The following is a 13,693-nucleotide window of genomic DNA, read 5'->3' as shown; positions in this document are numbered from 1 at the left end:
ACCAGCCCCTGGCGCCTCCACCTCCCCCCGTTACGTCTCTCCCTCGTAGTCTCGGCGAAGCCCTGCTGCTGTGACACCCTGCATCCACCACCACGCCGTCGTGCTGCTGGATCTTCATCAACCTCTCCTTCCCCCTTGCTGGATCAAGAAGGAGGAGACGTCTCCCGTCCCGTACGTGTGTTGAACGCGGAGGTGCCGTCCGTTCGGCGCTGGTCATCGGTGATTTGGATCACGTCGAGTACGACTACATCATCACCGTTCTTTTGAACACTTCCGTGCGCGATCTACAAAGGTATGTAGATGCATCTAATCACTCGTTGCTAGATGAACTCCTAGATGATCTTGGTGAAACGAGTAGGAAAATTTTTGTTTTCTGCAACGTTCCCCAACAGTGGCATCATGAGCTAGGTCTATGCGTAGTTCTTCTTGCGCGAGTAGAACACAATTTGTTGTGGGCATAGATTTGTCAACTTTCTTGCCGTTACTAGTCCTTTCTTGCTTCAGCGGTATTGTGGGATGAAGCGGCCCGGACCAACCTTACACGTACGCTTACGTGAGACCGGTTCCACCGACTAACATGTACTAGTTGCATAAGGTGGCTGGCGGGTGTCTGTCTCTCCTACTTTAGTTGGAGCGGAATCGATGAACAGGGTCCTTATGAAGGGTAAATAGAAGTTGACAAATCACATTGTGGCTTTAACGTAGGTAAGAAAACGTTCTTGCTAGAACCCTAATTCAGCCACGTAAAACTTGCAACAACAATTAGAGGACGTCTAACTTGTTTTTGCAGCAAGTGGTTTGTGATATGATATGGCCAAAGTTGTGATGAATGATGAATGATCTATATGTGATGTATGAGATGTTCATGCTATTGTAATAGGAATCATGACTTGCATGTCGATGAGTATGACAACCGGCAGGAACCATAGGAGTTGTCTTTATTCTTTTATATGACCTGCGTGTCATCAAGAAACGCCATGTAAATTACTTTACTTTATTGCTATACGCGTTAGCCATAGTAGTAGAAGTAATAGTTGGCGAGCAACTTCATGGAGACACGATGATGGAGATCATGATGATGGAGATCATGGTGTCAAGCCAGTGACAAGATGATCATGGAGCCCCAAGATGGAGATCAAAGGAGCTATGTGATATTGGCCATATCATGTCACGTTTATTATTTGATTGCATGTGATGTTTATCATGTTTTGCATCTTGTTTACTTAGAACGACGGTAGTAAATAAGGTGATCCCTCATACTAATTTCAAGAAGTGTTCCCCCTAACTGTGCACCGTTGCGACAGTTCGCTGTTTCAAAACACCACGTGATGATCGCGTGTTTTATTCAGACGTTCACATACAACGGGTGTAAGACAGATTTACACATGCAAACACTTAGGTTGACTTGACGAGCCTAGCATGTACAGACATGGCCTCGGAACACGGAAGACCGAAAGGTCGAGCATGAGTCGTATAGAAGATACGATCAACATGAAGATGTTCACCGATGTTGACTAGTCCGTCTCACGCGATGATCGGACACGGTCTAGTTTAACTCAAATCATGTAATACTTAGATGACTAGAGGGATGTCTAATCTAAGTGGGAGTTCATTAATAATTTGATTAGTTGAACTTAATTATCATGAACTTAGTCTAAATATTTTACAATATGTCTTGTAGATTAAATGGCCAACGTAGTCCTCAACTTCAACGCGTTCCTAGAGAAAACCAAGCTGAAAGACGATGGCAGCAACTATACGGACTGGGTCCGGAACCTGAGGATCATCCTCATAGCTGCCAAGAAAGATTATGTCCTACAAGCACCGCTTGGTGATGCACCCGTTCTCCCTGCAGAACAAGATGTTATGAACGCTTGGCAGGCACGTTTCGATGACTACTCCCTCGTTCAGTGCGGCAATGCTTTATAGCCTAGAGCCGGGGCTCCAAAAGCGTTTTGAGAGACATGGAGCATATGAGATGTTCGAAGAGCTGAAAATGGTTTTCCAAGCTCATGCCCGGGTCGAGAGATATGAAGTCTCCGACAAATTCTTCAGCTGTAAGATGGAGGAAAACAGTTCTGTCAGTGAGCACATACTCACTATGTCTGGGTTGCATAACCGCTTGACTCAGCTGGGAGTTAATCTCCCGGATGATGCGGTCATTGACAGAATCCTCCAGTCGCTTCCACCAAGCTACAAGAGCTTTGTGATGAACTTCAATATGCAGGGGATGGAAAAGACCATTCCTGAAGTATTTGCTATGCTGAAATCAGCAGAGGTAGAAGTCAGGAAGGAACATCAAGTGTTGATGGTCAATAAAACCACTAAGTTCAAGAAAGGCAAGGGTAAAAAGAACTTCAAGAAGGACGGCAAGGAAGTTGCCGCGCCCGGCAAGCAAGCTGCCGGGAAGAAGCCAAAGAATGGACCCAAGCCCGAGACTAAGTGCTTTTATTGCAAGGGAAGCGGTCACTGGAAGCGGAACTGCCCTAAGTACTTAGCGGATAAGAAGGCCGGCAAAACAAAAGGTATATGTGATATACATGTAATTGATGTGTACCTTACTAGTGCCCGTAGTGGCTCCTGGGTATTTGATACCGGTGCAGTTGCTCACATTTGTAACTCAAAGCAGGGGCTGCGGAATAAGCGGAAACTGGCAAAGGACGAGGTGACAATGCGCGTCGGGAATGGTTCCAAGGTCAATGTGATCGCCGTCGGCACGCTACCTCTGCATCTCCCTTCGGGATTAGTTTTAAACCTTAATAATTGTTATTTAGTGCCAGCTTTGAGCATGAACATTGTATCGGGATCTCGTTTAATTCGAGATGGCTACTCTTTTAAATCTGAGAATAATGGTTGTTCCATTTTTATGAGAGATATGTTTTATGGTCATGCTCCTATGGTGAATGGTTTATTATTTATGAATCTCGAACGTGATGCTACACATGTTCATAATGTGAGTACCAAAAGAAGTAAGGTTGATAATGATAGTCCCACATACTTGTGGCACTGCCGCCTTGGTCACATAGGTGTCAAACGCATGAAGAAGCTCCATGCTGATGGACTTTTAGAGTCTCTTGATTATGAATCATTTGACACGTGCGAACCATGCCTTATGGGTAAAATGACCAAGACTCCGTTCTCAGGAACAATGGAGCGAGCAACCGACTTATTGGAAATCATACATACTAATGTGTGCGGTCCAATGAGTGTTGAGGCTCGCGGTGGCTATCGTTATGTTCTCACCCTCACTGATGATTTAAGTAGGTATGGGTATATCTACTTAATGAAACACAAGTCTGAAACCTTTGAAAAGTTCAAGGAATTTCAGAGTGAGGTTGAAAATCAACGTGACAGGAAAATCAAGTTTCTACGATCAGATCGTGGAGGAGAATACTTGAGTCACGAGTTTGGGGCACACTTAAGAAAATGTGGAATAGTTTCACAACTCACGCCGCCTGGAACACCTCAGCGTAATGGTGTGTCCGAACGTCGTAATCGCACTCTGTTAGATATGGTGCGATCTATGATGTCTCTTACCGATTTACCGCTTTCTTTTTGGGGCTATGCTTTAGAGACTGCCGCATTCACTTTAAATAGGGCTCCGTCGAAATCCGTTGAGACGACACCGTATGAATTGTGGTTTGGGAAGAAACCTAAGCTGTCGTTTCTAAAAGTTTGGGGATGCGATGCTTATGTCAAGAAACTTCAACCTGAAAAGCTCGAACCCAAGTCGGAAAAACGCGTCTTCATAGGATACCCAAAAGAAACTATTGGGTACACCTTCTACCTCAGATCCGAAGGCAAGATCTTTGTTGCCAAGAATGGGTCCTTTCTGGAGAAAGAGTTTCTCTCGAAAGAAGTAAGTGGGAGGAAAGTAGAGCTTGATGAAGTATTACCTCTTGAACCGGAAAATGGCGCAACTCAAGAAAATGTTCCTGAGGTGCCTGCACCGACTAGAGAGGAAGTTAATGACAATGATCTAGATACTTCTGATCAAGCCCCTACTGAAATTCAAAGGTCCACAAGGACACGTTCCGCACCAGAGTGGTACGGCAACCCTGTCTTGGAAATCATGCTGTTAGACAACGGTGAACCTTCGAACTATGAAGAAGTGATGGCGGGCCCGGATTCCGACAAATGGTTGGAAGCCATGAAATCTGAGATAGGATCCATGTATGAAAACAAAGTATGGACTTTGACTGACTTGCCCGTTGAGCGGCGAGCCATAGAAAATAAATGGATCTTTAAGAAGAAGACAGACGCGGATGGTAATGTGACCATCTATAAAGCTCGGCTTGTCGCTAAGGGTTATCGACAAGTTCAAGGGGTTGACTACGATGAGACTTTCTCGCCGGTAGCGAAGCTGAAGTCCGTCCGAATCATGTTAGCAATTGCCGCATTCTATGATTATGAAATATGGCAAATGGACGTCAAAACGGCATTCCTTAATGGTTTCCTTAAGGAAGAATTGTATATGATACAGCCGGAAGGTTTTGTCGATCCTAAGAATGCTGACAAAGTGTGCAAGCTCCAACGCTCGATTTATGGGCTGGTGCAAGCATCTCGGAGTTGGAACATTCGCTTTGATGAGATGATCAAAGCGTTTGGGTTTACACAGACTTATGGAGAAGCCTGCGTTTACAAGAAAGTGAGTGGGAGCTCTGTAGCATTTCTCATATTATATGTAGATGACATACTTTTGATGGGAAATGATATAGAACTCTTGGACAGCATCAAGGCCTACTTGAATAAAAGTTTTTCAATGAAGGACCTTGGAGAAGCTGCTTATATATTAGGCATCAAAATCTATAGAGATAGATCAAGACGCCTCATAGGTCTTTCACAAAGCACATACCTTGATAAGATATTGAAGAAGTTCAATATGGATCAATCCAAGAAGGGGTTCTTGCCTGTGTTACAAGGTGTGAAATTGAGCTCAGCTCAATGTCCGACCACGGCAGAAGATATAGAAGAGATGAGCGTCATCCCCTATGCCTCAGCCATAGGTTCTATTATGTATGCCATGCTATGTACCAGACTTGATGTTAACCTTGCCGTCAGTTTGGTAGGAAGGTACCAAAGTAATCCCGGCAACGAACACTGGACAGTGGTCAAGAATATCCTGAAGTACCTGAAAAGGACTAAGGAAATGTTTCTCGTTTATGGAGGTGACGAAGAGCTCGTCGTAAAGGGTTACGTCGACGCTAGCTTCGACACAGATCTGGATGACTCTAAGTCACAAACCGGATACGTGTATATTTTGAATGGTGGGGCAGTAAGCTGGTGCAGTTGCAAGCAAAGCGTCGTGGCGGGATCTACATGTGAAGCGGAGTACATGGCAGCCTCGGAGGCAGCACATGAAGCAATATGGGTGAAGGAGTTCATCACCGACCTAGGAGTCATACCCAATGCGTCGGGGCCGATCAAGCTCTTCTGTGACAACACTGGAGCTATTGCACTTGCCAAGGAGCCCAGGTTTCACAAGAAGACAAGGAACATCAAGCGTCGCTTCAACTCCATTCGTGAAAATGTTCAAGATGGAGACATAGAGATTTGTAAAGTACATACGGACCTGAATATAGCAGATCCGTTGACTAAACCTCTCCCTAGAGCAAAACATGATCAACACCAGAATTCTATGGGTGTTCGATTCATCACAATGTAACTAGATTATTGACTCTAGTGCAAGTGGGAGACTGTTGGAAATATGCCCTAGAGGCAATAATAAAAGCATTATTATTATATTTCCTTGTTCATGATAATTGTCTTTATTCATGCTATAATTGTGTTATCCGGAAATCGTAATACATGTGTGAATAACAGACACCAACATGTCCCTAGTGAGCCTCTAGTTGACTAGCTCGTTGATCAACAGATAGTCATGGTTTCCTGACTATGGACACTGGATGTCATTGATAATGAGATCACATCATTGGGAGAATGATGTGATGGACAAGACCCAATCCTAAACATAGCACAAGATCGTATAGTTCATTTGCTAGAGTTTTCCAATGTCAAGTATCTTTTCCTTAGACCATGAGATCGTGTAACTCCCGGATACCGTAGGAGTGCTTTGGGTATGCCAAACGTCACAACGTAACTGGGTGACTATAAAGGTAGACTACGGGTATCTCTGAAAGTGTCTGTTGGGTGACATGGATCAAGACTGGGATTTGTCACTCCGTATGACGGAGAGGTATCACTGGGCCCACTCGGTAATGCATCATCATAATGAGCTCAGAGTGACCAAGTGTCTGGTCACGGGATCATGCATTACGGTACGAGTAAAGTGACTTGCCGGTAACGAGATTGAACGAGGTATTGGGATACCGACGATCGAATCTCGGGCAAGTAACATATCGATAGACAAAGGGAATAGCGTACGGGGTTGATAGAATCCTCGACATCATGGTTCATCCGATGAGATCATCGTGGAGCATGTGGGAGCCAACATGGGTATCCAGATCCCGCTGTTGGTTATTGACCAGAGAGTCGTCTCGGTCATGTCTGCTTGTCTCCCGAACCCGTAGGGTCTACACACTTAAGGTTCGGTTACGCTAGGGTTGTAGGGATATGTATATGCAGTAACCCGAATGTTGTTCGGAGTCCCGTATGAGATCCCGGACGTCACGAGGAGTTCCGGAATGGTCCGGAGGTAAAGATTTATATATGGGAAGTCCTGTTTCGGGCATCGGGACAAGTTTCGGGGTTATCGGTATTGTACCGGGACCACCGGAGGGGTCCCGGGGGCCCACCGGGTGGGGCCACCCATCCCCGGGGGCCACATGGGCTGTAGGGGGTGCGCCTTGGCCTGCTTGGGCCAAGGGCACCAGCCCCACAAGGCCCATGCGCCTAGGGTTTCCAAGGGGGAGGAGTCCTACTAGTGGACACAAGGACACGTTCCGCACCAGAGTGGTACGGCAACCCTGTCTTGGAAATCATGTTGTTAGACAACGGTGAACCTTCGAACTATGAAGAAGCGATGGCGGGCCCGGATTCCGACAAATGGCTAGAAGCCATGAAATCCGAGATAGGATCCATGTATGAAAACGAAGTATGGACTTTGACTGACTTGCCCGTTGAACGGCGAGCCATAGAAAATAAATGGATCTTTAAGAAGAAGACAGACGCGGATGGTAATGTGACCATCTATAAAGCTCGGCTTGTCGCTAAGGGTTATCGACAAGTTCAAGGGGTTGACTACGATGAGACTTTCTCACCGGTAGCGAAGCTGAAGTCCGTCCGAATCATGTTAGCAATTGCCGCATTCTATGATTACGAAATATGGCAAATGGACGTCAAAACGGCATTCCTTAATGGTTTCCTTAAGGAAGAATTGTATATGATGCATCCGGAAGGTTTTGTCGATCCTAAGAATGCTGACAAAGTGTGCAAGCTCCAACGCTCGATTTATGGGCTGGTGCAAGCATCTCGGAGTTGGAACATTCGCTTTGATGAGATGATCAAAGCGTTTGGGTTTACACAGACTTATGGAGAAGCCTGCGTTTACAAGAAAGTGAGTGGGAGCTCTGTAGCATTTCTCATATTATATGTAGATGACATACTGTTGATGGGAAATGATATAGAACTCTTAGACAGCATCAAGGCCTACTTGAATAAAAGTTTTTCAATGAAGGACCTTGGAGAAGCTGCTTATATATTAGGCATCAAAATCTATAGAGATAGATCGAGACGCCTCATAGGTCTTTCACAAAGCACATACCTTGATAAGATATTGAAGAAGTTCAATATGGATCAATCCAAGAAAGGGTTCTTGCCTGTGTTACAAGGTGTGAAATTGAGCTCAGCTCAATGTCCGACCACAGCAGAAGATATAGAAGAGATGAGCGTCATCCCCTATGCCTCAGCCATAGGTTCTATTATGTATGCCATGCTGTGTACCAGACCTGATGTAAACCTTGCCGTAAGTTTGGTAGGAAGGTACCAAAGTAATCCCGGCAAGGAACACTGGACAGCGGTCAAGAATATCCTGAAGTACCTGAAAAGGACTAAGGAAATGTTTCTCGTTTATGGAGGTGACGAAGAGCTCGTCGTAAAGGGTTACGTCGACGCTAGCTTCGACACAGATCTGGATGACTCTAAGTCACAAACCGGATACGTGTATATTTTGAATGGTGGGGCAGTAAGCTGGTGCAGTTGCAAGCAAAGCGTCGTGGCGGGATCTACATGTGAAGCGGAGTACATGGCAGCCTCGGAGGCAGCACATGAAGCAATATGGGTGAAGGAGTTCATCACCGACCTAGGAGTCATACCCAATGCGTCGGGGCCGATCAAGCTCTTCTGTGACAACACTGGAGCTATTGCACTTGCCAAGGAGCCCAGGTTTCACAAGAAGACAAGGCACATCAAGCGTCGCTTCAACTCCATTCATGAAAATGTTCAAGATGGAGACATAGAGATTTGTAAAGTACATACAGACCTGAATGTAGCAGATCCGTTGACTAAACCTCTCCCTAGAGCAAAACATGATCAACACCAGAATTCCATGGGTGTTCGATTCATCACAATGTAACTAGATTATTGACTCTAGTGCAAGTGGGAGACCGTTGGAAATATGCCCTAGAGGCAATAATAAAAGCATTATTATTATATTTCCTTGTTCATGATAATTGTCTTTATTCATGCTATAATTGTGTTATCCGGAAATCGTAATACATGTGTGAATAACAGACACCAACATGTCCCTAGTGAGCCTCTAGTTGACTAGCTCGTTGATCAACAGATAGTCATGGTTTCCTGACTATGGACACTGGATGTCATTGATAACGAGATCACATCATTGGGAGAATGATGTGATGGACAAGACCCAATCCTAAACATAGCACAAGATCGTATAGTTCGTTTGCTAGAGTTTTCCAATGTCAAGTATCTTTTCCTTAGACCATGAGATCGTGTAACTCCCGGATACCGTAGGAGTGCTTTGGGTATGCCAAACGTCACAACGTAACTGGGTGACTATAAAGGTAGACTACGGGTATCTCCGAAAGTGTCTGTTGGGTGACATGGATCAAGACTGGGATTTGTCACTCCGTATGACGGAGAGGTATCACTGGGCCCACTCGGTAATGCATCATCATAATAGGCTCAGAGTGACCAAGTGTCTGGTCACGGGATCATGCATTACGGTACGAGTAAAGTGACTTGCCGGTAACGAGATTGAACGAGGTATTGGGATACCGACGATCGAATCTCGGGCAAGTAACATATCGATAGACAAAGGGAATAGCGTACGGGATTGATTAAATCCTCGACATCGTGGTTCATCCGATGAGATCATCGTGGAGCATGTGGGAGCCAACATGGGTATCCAGATCCCGCTGTTGGTTATTGACCGGAGAGTCGTCTCGGTCATGTCTGCTTGTCTCCCGAACCCGTAGGGTCTACACACTTAAGGTTTGGTGACGCTAGGGTTATGAAGATATGTATATGCAGAAACCCGAATGTTGTTCGGAGTCCCGGATGAGATCCCGGACGTCACGAGGAGTTCCGGAATGGTCCGGAGGTAAAGAACTATATATAGGAAGTGCTATTTCGGGCATCGGGACAAGTTTTGGGGTTATCGGTATTGTACCGGGACCACCGGAAGGGTCCCGGGGGTCCACCGGGTGGGGCCACCTGTCCCGGGGGGCCACATGGGCTGTAGGGGGTGCGCCTTGGCCTAGATGGGCCAAGGGCACCAGCCCCTATAGGCCATGCGCCTAGGGTTTCCACCATGGAAGAGTCCATGTGGTGGAAGGCACCCCTAGGTGCCTTGGGGGGGAGGGAAACCTCCCCTTGGCCGGCGCCCCCCTGGCACCCCTATATATAGTGGGGGGGAGAGGAGGGATTTCATACCAGCCCCTGGCGCCTCCACCTCCCCCCGTTATGTCTCTCCCTCGTAGTCTCGGCGAAGCCCTGCTGCTGTGACACCCTGCATCCACCACCACGCCGTCGTGCTGCTGGATCTTCATCAACCTCTCCTTCCCCCTTGCTGGATCAAGAAGGAGGAGACGTCTCCCGTCCCGTACGTGTGTTGAACGCGGAGGTGCCGTCCGTTCGGCGCTGGTCATCGACGATTTGGATCACGTCGAGTACGACTACATCATCACCGTTCTTTTGAACGCTTCCGTGCGCGATCTACAAAGGTATGTAGATGCATCTAATCACTCGTTGCTAGATGAACTCCTAGATGATCTTGGTGAAACGAGTAGGAAAATTTTTGTTTTCTGCAACGTTCCCCAACATATCGGTGGTTGTATTTTTCTAGATTTATTTCAAGTTTCCTGACGATGTGCATTTGGAGATGTTCTTATCGACTACGACGGCGTCTATGTCTATTTCGTCAATCTTGTTGTAGAATTGTCACGGCAGATGTCCTAGTGAGAGGACTTAGTCGTGAAACCATCGCAACTAGAAAGCTTAAAGGGGTTAATCGGGACAAAGGACACGAGAGGTTTATACTGGTTCGGCCCCTTACGATGAAGGTAAAGCCTAGTCCAGTTAATGTGGTATTGCTAGGTTTCGATGACCAAGGAGCGAATATGCTAGCTTGGCTCTCGATCTGTTGTTTCTTGCCCTAAGCCGCCGCCGGGTTGTCCCCTTATATATACGGGTTGACGCCCTGCGGCCTAGAGAGTCCCGGCCGGCTCATATAACGTGTTCGGCTCGGTGACTTCTTTTACATGCCTTACTTTACAAGTATTATTCATACATGGCGGTTTACAATTACGGGCCTTAAGCCGTCTCTGGGCTTGGGCCTATTACAAGCTTTATCATGAACCGTCACTTTGTATACTCGTTGGCTTCTTTTAAGTAACCCGTCTGTGACGCTCGGATAATTAAGCTACAGTGGATCTCTGCTAATGATGCCACGTCACTGCGATTGCTATTATTAATCTCGCGATGGTTTAAAAACAATTCAAAATTTTAAATAACAGGTCAAATTCTTATTTCTTCAAACTGTCAAATAAAAATGTTCGAGGGTTTACAAATATTCACTAAGTATTTAACATGTAGGAACCAACATTAAAATGGATTTTTAAATTGCCCCTAGGAATAATTAATGTGGACAAGCAACACTTATTATGCCCATTTAAATATAAACCTATTTTCAAACATTTTCCAATTAACCTTAAACTTTTTAGACAATATCAGCAGGTAATGTTGTGGGAAGTTTCAACTTTAACTAAAATGTTTAGTATGTAGGCTAAATACAAAACAGTGGCTAAAATAGAATGTGAAAATATATAAAAACTAAATTACTCTTTGGACTCACGGCCTACTAGCTACAGGAACCAGCCCAGCCCAACTTGGGCCATCCCCAATCTCGCTACAGGAGGAGGCAGGGGGATCGTGGCGGCCATCGACCGGCATGGCCGTGCCATGCCGTGCGTGGCGGCCATCCAGCACACCCGGTGCCCGACAAAACACCGCCGCACCCCTCGACCGAAACCCTAGCTCTTAATTCTATCTCCCCTTTCCTCGTTCGATGTAGAACCCGCATCCGAACGTAGCTGTCACCGCTTCGTGGTCGTCGTCGTAGCCACTGCCATCCTCGCCGGCTGAAACTTCGCCAGGAGACACGTCTGCCTCGTCTACTTCGACTATGGCCACCAGATCGAGCTGGGGCGCCGTCAAGCTTCGGGATCGACGGCTTCTTCCCACTTCGATCGCCGGAGTTCCTCGTCGAATCCACTGCCTCTGCTGCTCCTAAGTTGCTCACCGAGCCATCTTGTGCTCCGCGGTGAGCTCCTCGATGTTTCCCTTATGCTCGTAGCTCGATCCTGTGTCCATAGCTAGTTGTTCTTGTCGCCGCGCCCATCCGCCCCTTGCTGCAGCTCCGCCCGACCGTGCACGCCCCGTCGTAGTCCTTCACTCGCGCCGCCCGTTCTCCCACCGGTGGCCGCGGTCGTCATGCTCACTAGGGCCGCGCTCGCGTCCCGCACGCCGTCGCCGTGGCCGCCCTCCGCCGCTGTCGTCCCACGCGTGCATGCGCGCACCGACCGCCGCCACCGCCGTGCCCAGCGCACCCCTGCCCGTTGCTCCACGTCGTCCATGTGTGCGATGCCCGCTCGCCCACCCTCGTGTGCTGCTGCCTTTGCTTTGCGGTGGCTGCACTGCTGCTTGCTACGGCCGCTCCGCCCATTGCCTCCCGCCGGTACTGCTCCGCTGCACCGACCGCACATGGCCCTGCGCCTATGCCTCCCATGCGCTTGCGTGCCGCTCTGCACGCTGCTGCTTGGCCGCCACCGCCGCCGTTCGCCCCTGCAGCTGCTGCCGGCTGCGCCAATCGTGCCTGTCCCCTCTGCTTGCCGCGGCTTGGAGCAGCTCCTGCCGGCCGCGCCACCCGCTCGCCCGCGCGGCCTGCTAGACCTGGCCGCCGGCGCACCACCGGGTCCGGCCGCTCATGGCGTCCAGCCTTCGTGCGTGCCTGCGCACTGCCACGCTGGGGCTGGCCTTTGTGCCTCTACTAGCGGGCCCCCAACCAGCCCAAATTAAGGGGCTAATCCCCTATTAGCCGTCAACAACCCCCTAATCACCCACTAACTACTGGGCCCCTCTCCCTAATTACCTAACAAAACTAACCCCTTGTTAAGTTAATGTGCCCCTGACACATGGGCCCCATGCCTTTAATCAATCTCCTTTTAAAATAACCTCACTTGCCTATTACAGGTGGGGCCACCCTCCACTATTCTAGTGGATAAGGGTTGACCGGTCAGCTGCTGACTCAGCAGCTGGGCCCCACTGTCAGCCACACACGTACACTGCTGGGTACGCTCACTGTGTACCCATAGTATTTTATCCTTTTAATTTTGAATTAAATTTAAATCCAATAATTTCAGAAAATGTTTAAAACTTTGAAAATTAATATAAAATAATCCGTAACTCGGATGAAAATACTTTGTACATGAAAGTTGCCCAGAACGACGAGACGAATCCGGATACGCAGCCCGTTCGTCCGCCACACATCCCTAGAATAGCGAACACGCAACTTTTCCCCCTCCGGTTCATCTGTCCGAAAACACGAAACATCGGGGATACTTTCCCGGATGTTTCCCCCTTCGCCGGTATCACCGCCTACCGCGTTAGGTCACCCTTAGTACCGCGTACTGCCAAGTTATGCTTTGTGATGCTTTGTTTGCTACGTTATTTATTGGTTCCCCCTCCGTTACTTCTTTCCGGTAGACCCCAAGACCGCGGTTGAACCAGTGACCGACTACTTCACCTTCGAGGGTCCGTTTGTTGGGGATCGTTGCAGAAATTAAAAAAATTCTACGCATCACCAAGATCAATCTATGGAGTAACTAGCAACGAGAGGGGAGTGCATCTTCATACCCTTGAAGATCGCGAGTCGGAAGCGTTGCAAGAACGCGGTTGGAGGAGTGGTACACGTAGCGATTCAGATCGCGGCCGAATCCGATCTAAGCACCGAACAACGACGCCTCCGCGTTCAACACACGTGCAGCCCGGTGACGTATCCCGCACCTTGATCCAGCAAGGAGGAGGGAGAGGTTGAGGAATAAGGCTCCAACAGCAGCACGACGGCGTGGTGGTGATGGAGTGGCAGTTCTCCGGCAGGGCTTCGCCGAGCTCACGCGGAGGAGAGGTGTTGAGGAGGGGAGGGGCTGCGCCTTGGATGTGGTGCTGCAGCCCTCCCCTCGCCCCTCTATTTATAGGGAGAAGGGGGAAGGGG

This window comes from Triticum dicoccoides, chromosome 6A, assembly GCF_002162155.2.
Source record: "Triticum dicoccoides isolate Atlit2015 ecotype Zavitan chromosome 6A, WEW_v2.0, whole genome shotgun sequence".
Classification (NCBI taxonomy): Eukaryota; Viridiplantae; Streptophyta; class Magnoliopsida; order Poales; family Poaceae; genus Triticum; species Triticum dicoccoides.
The sequence above is the reverse complement of the archived record's forward strand: the minus strand, read 5'-3'. Positions refer to the sequence as shown.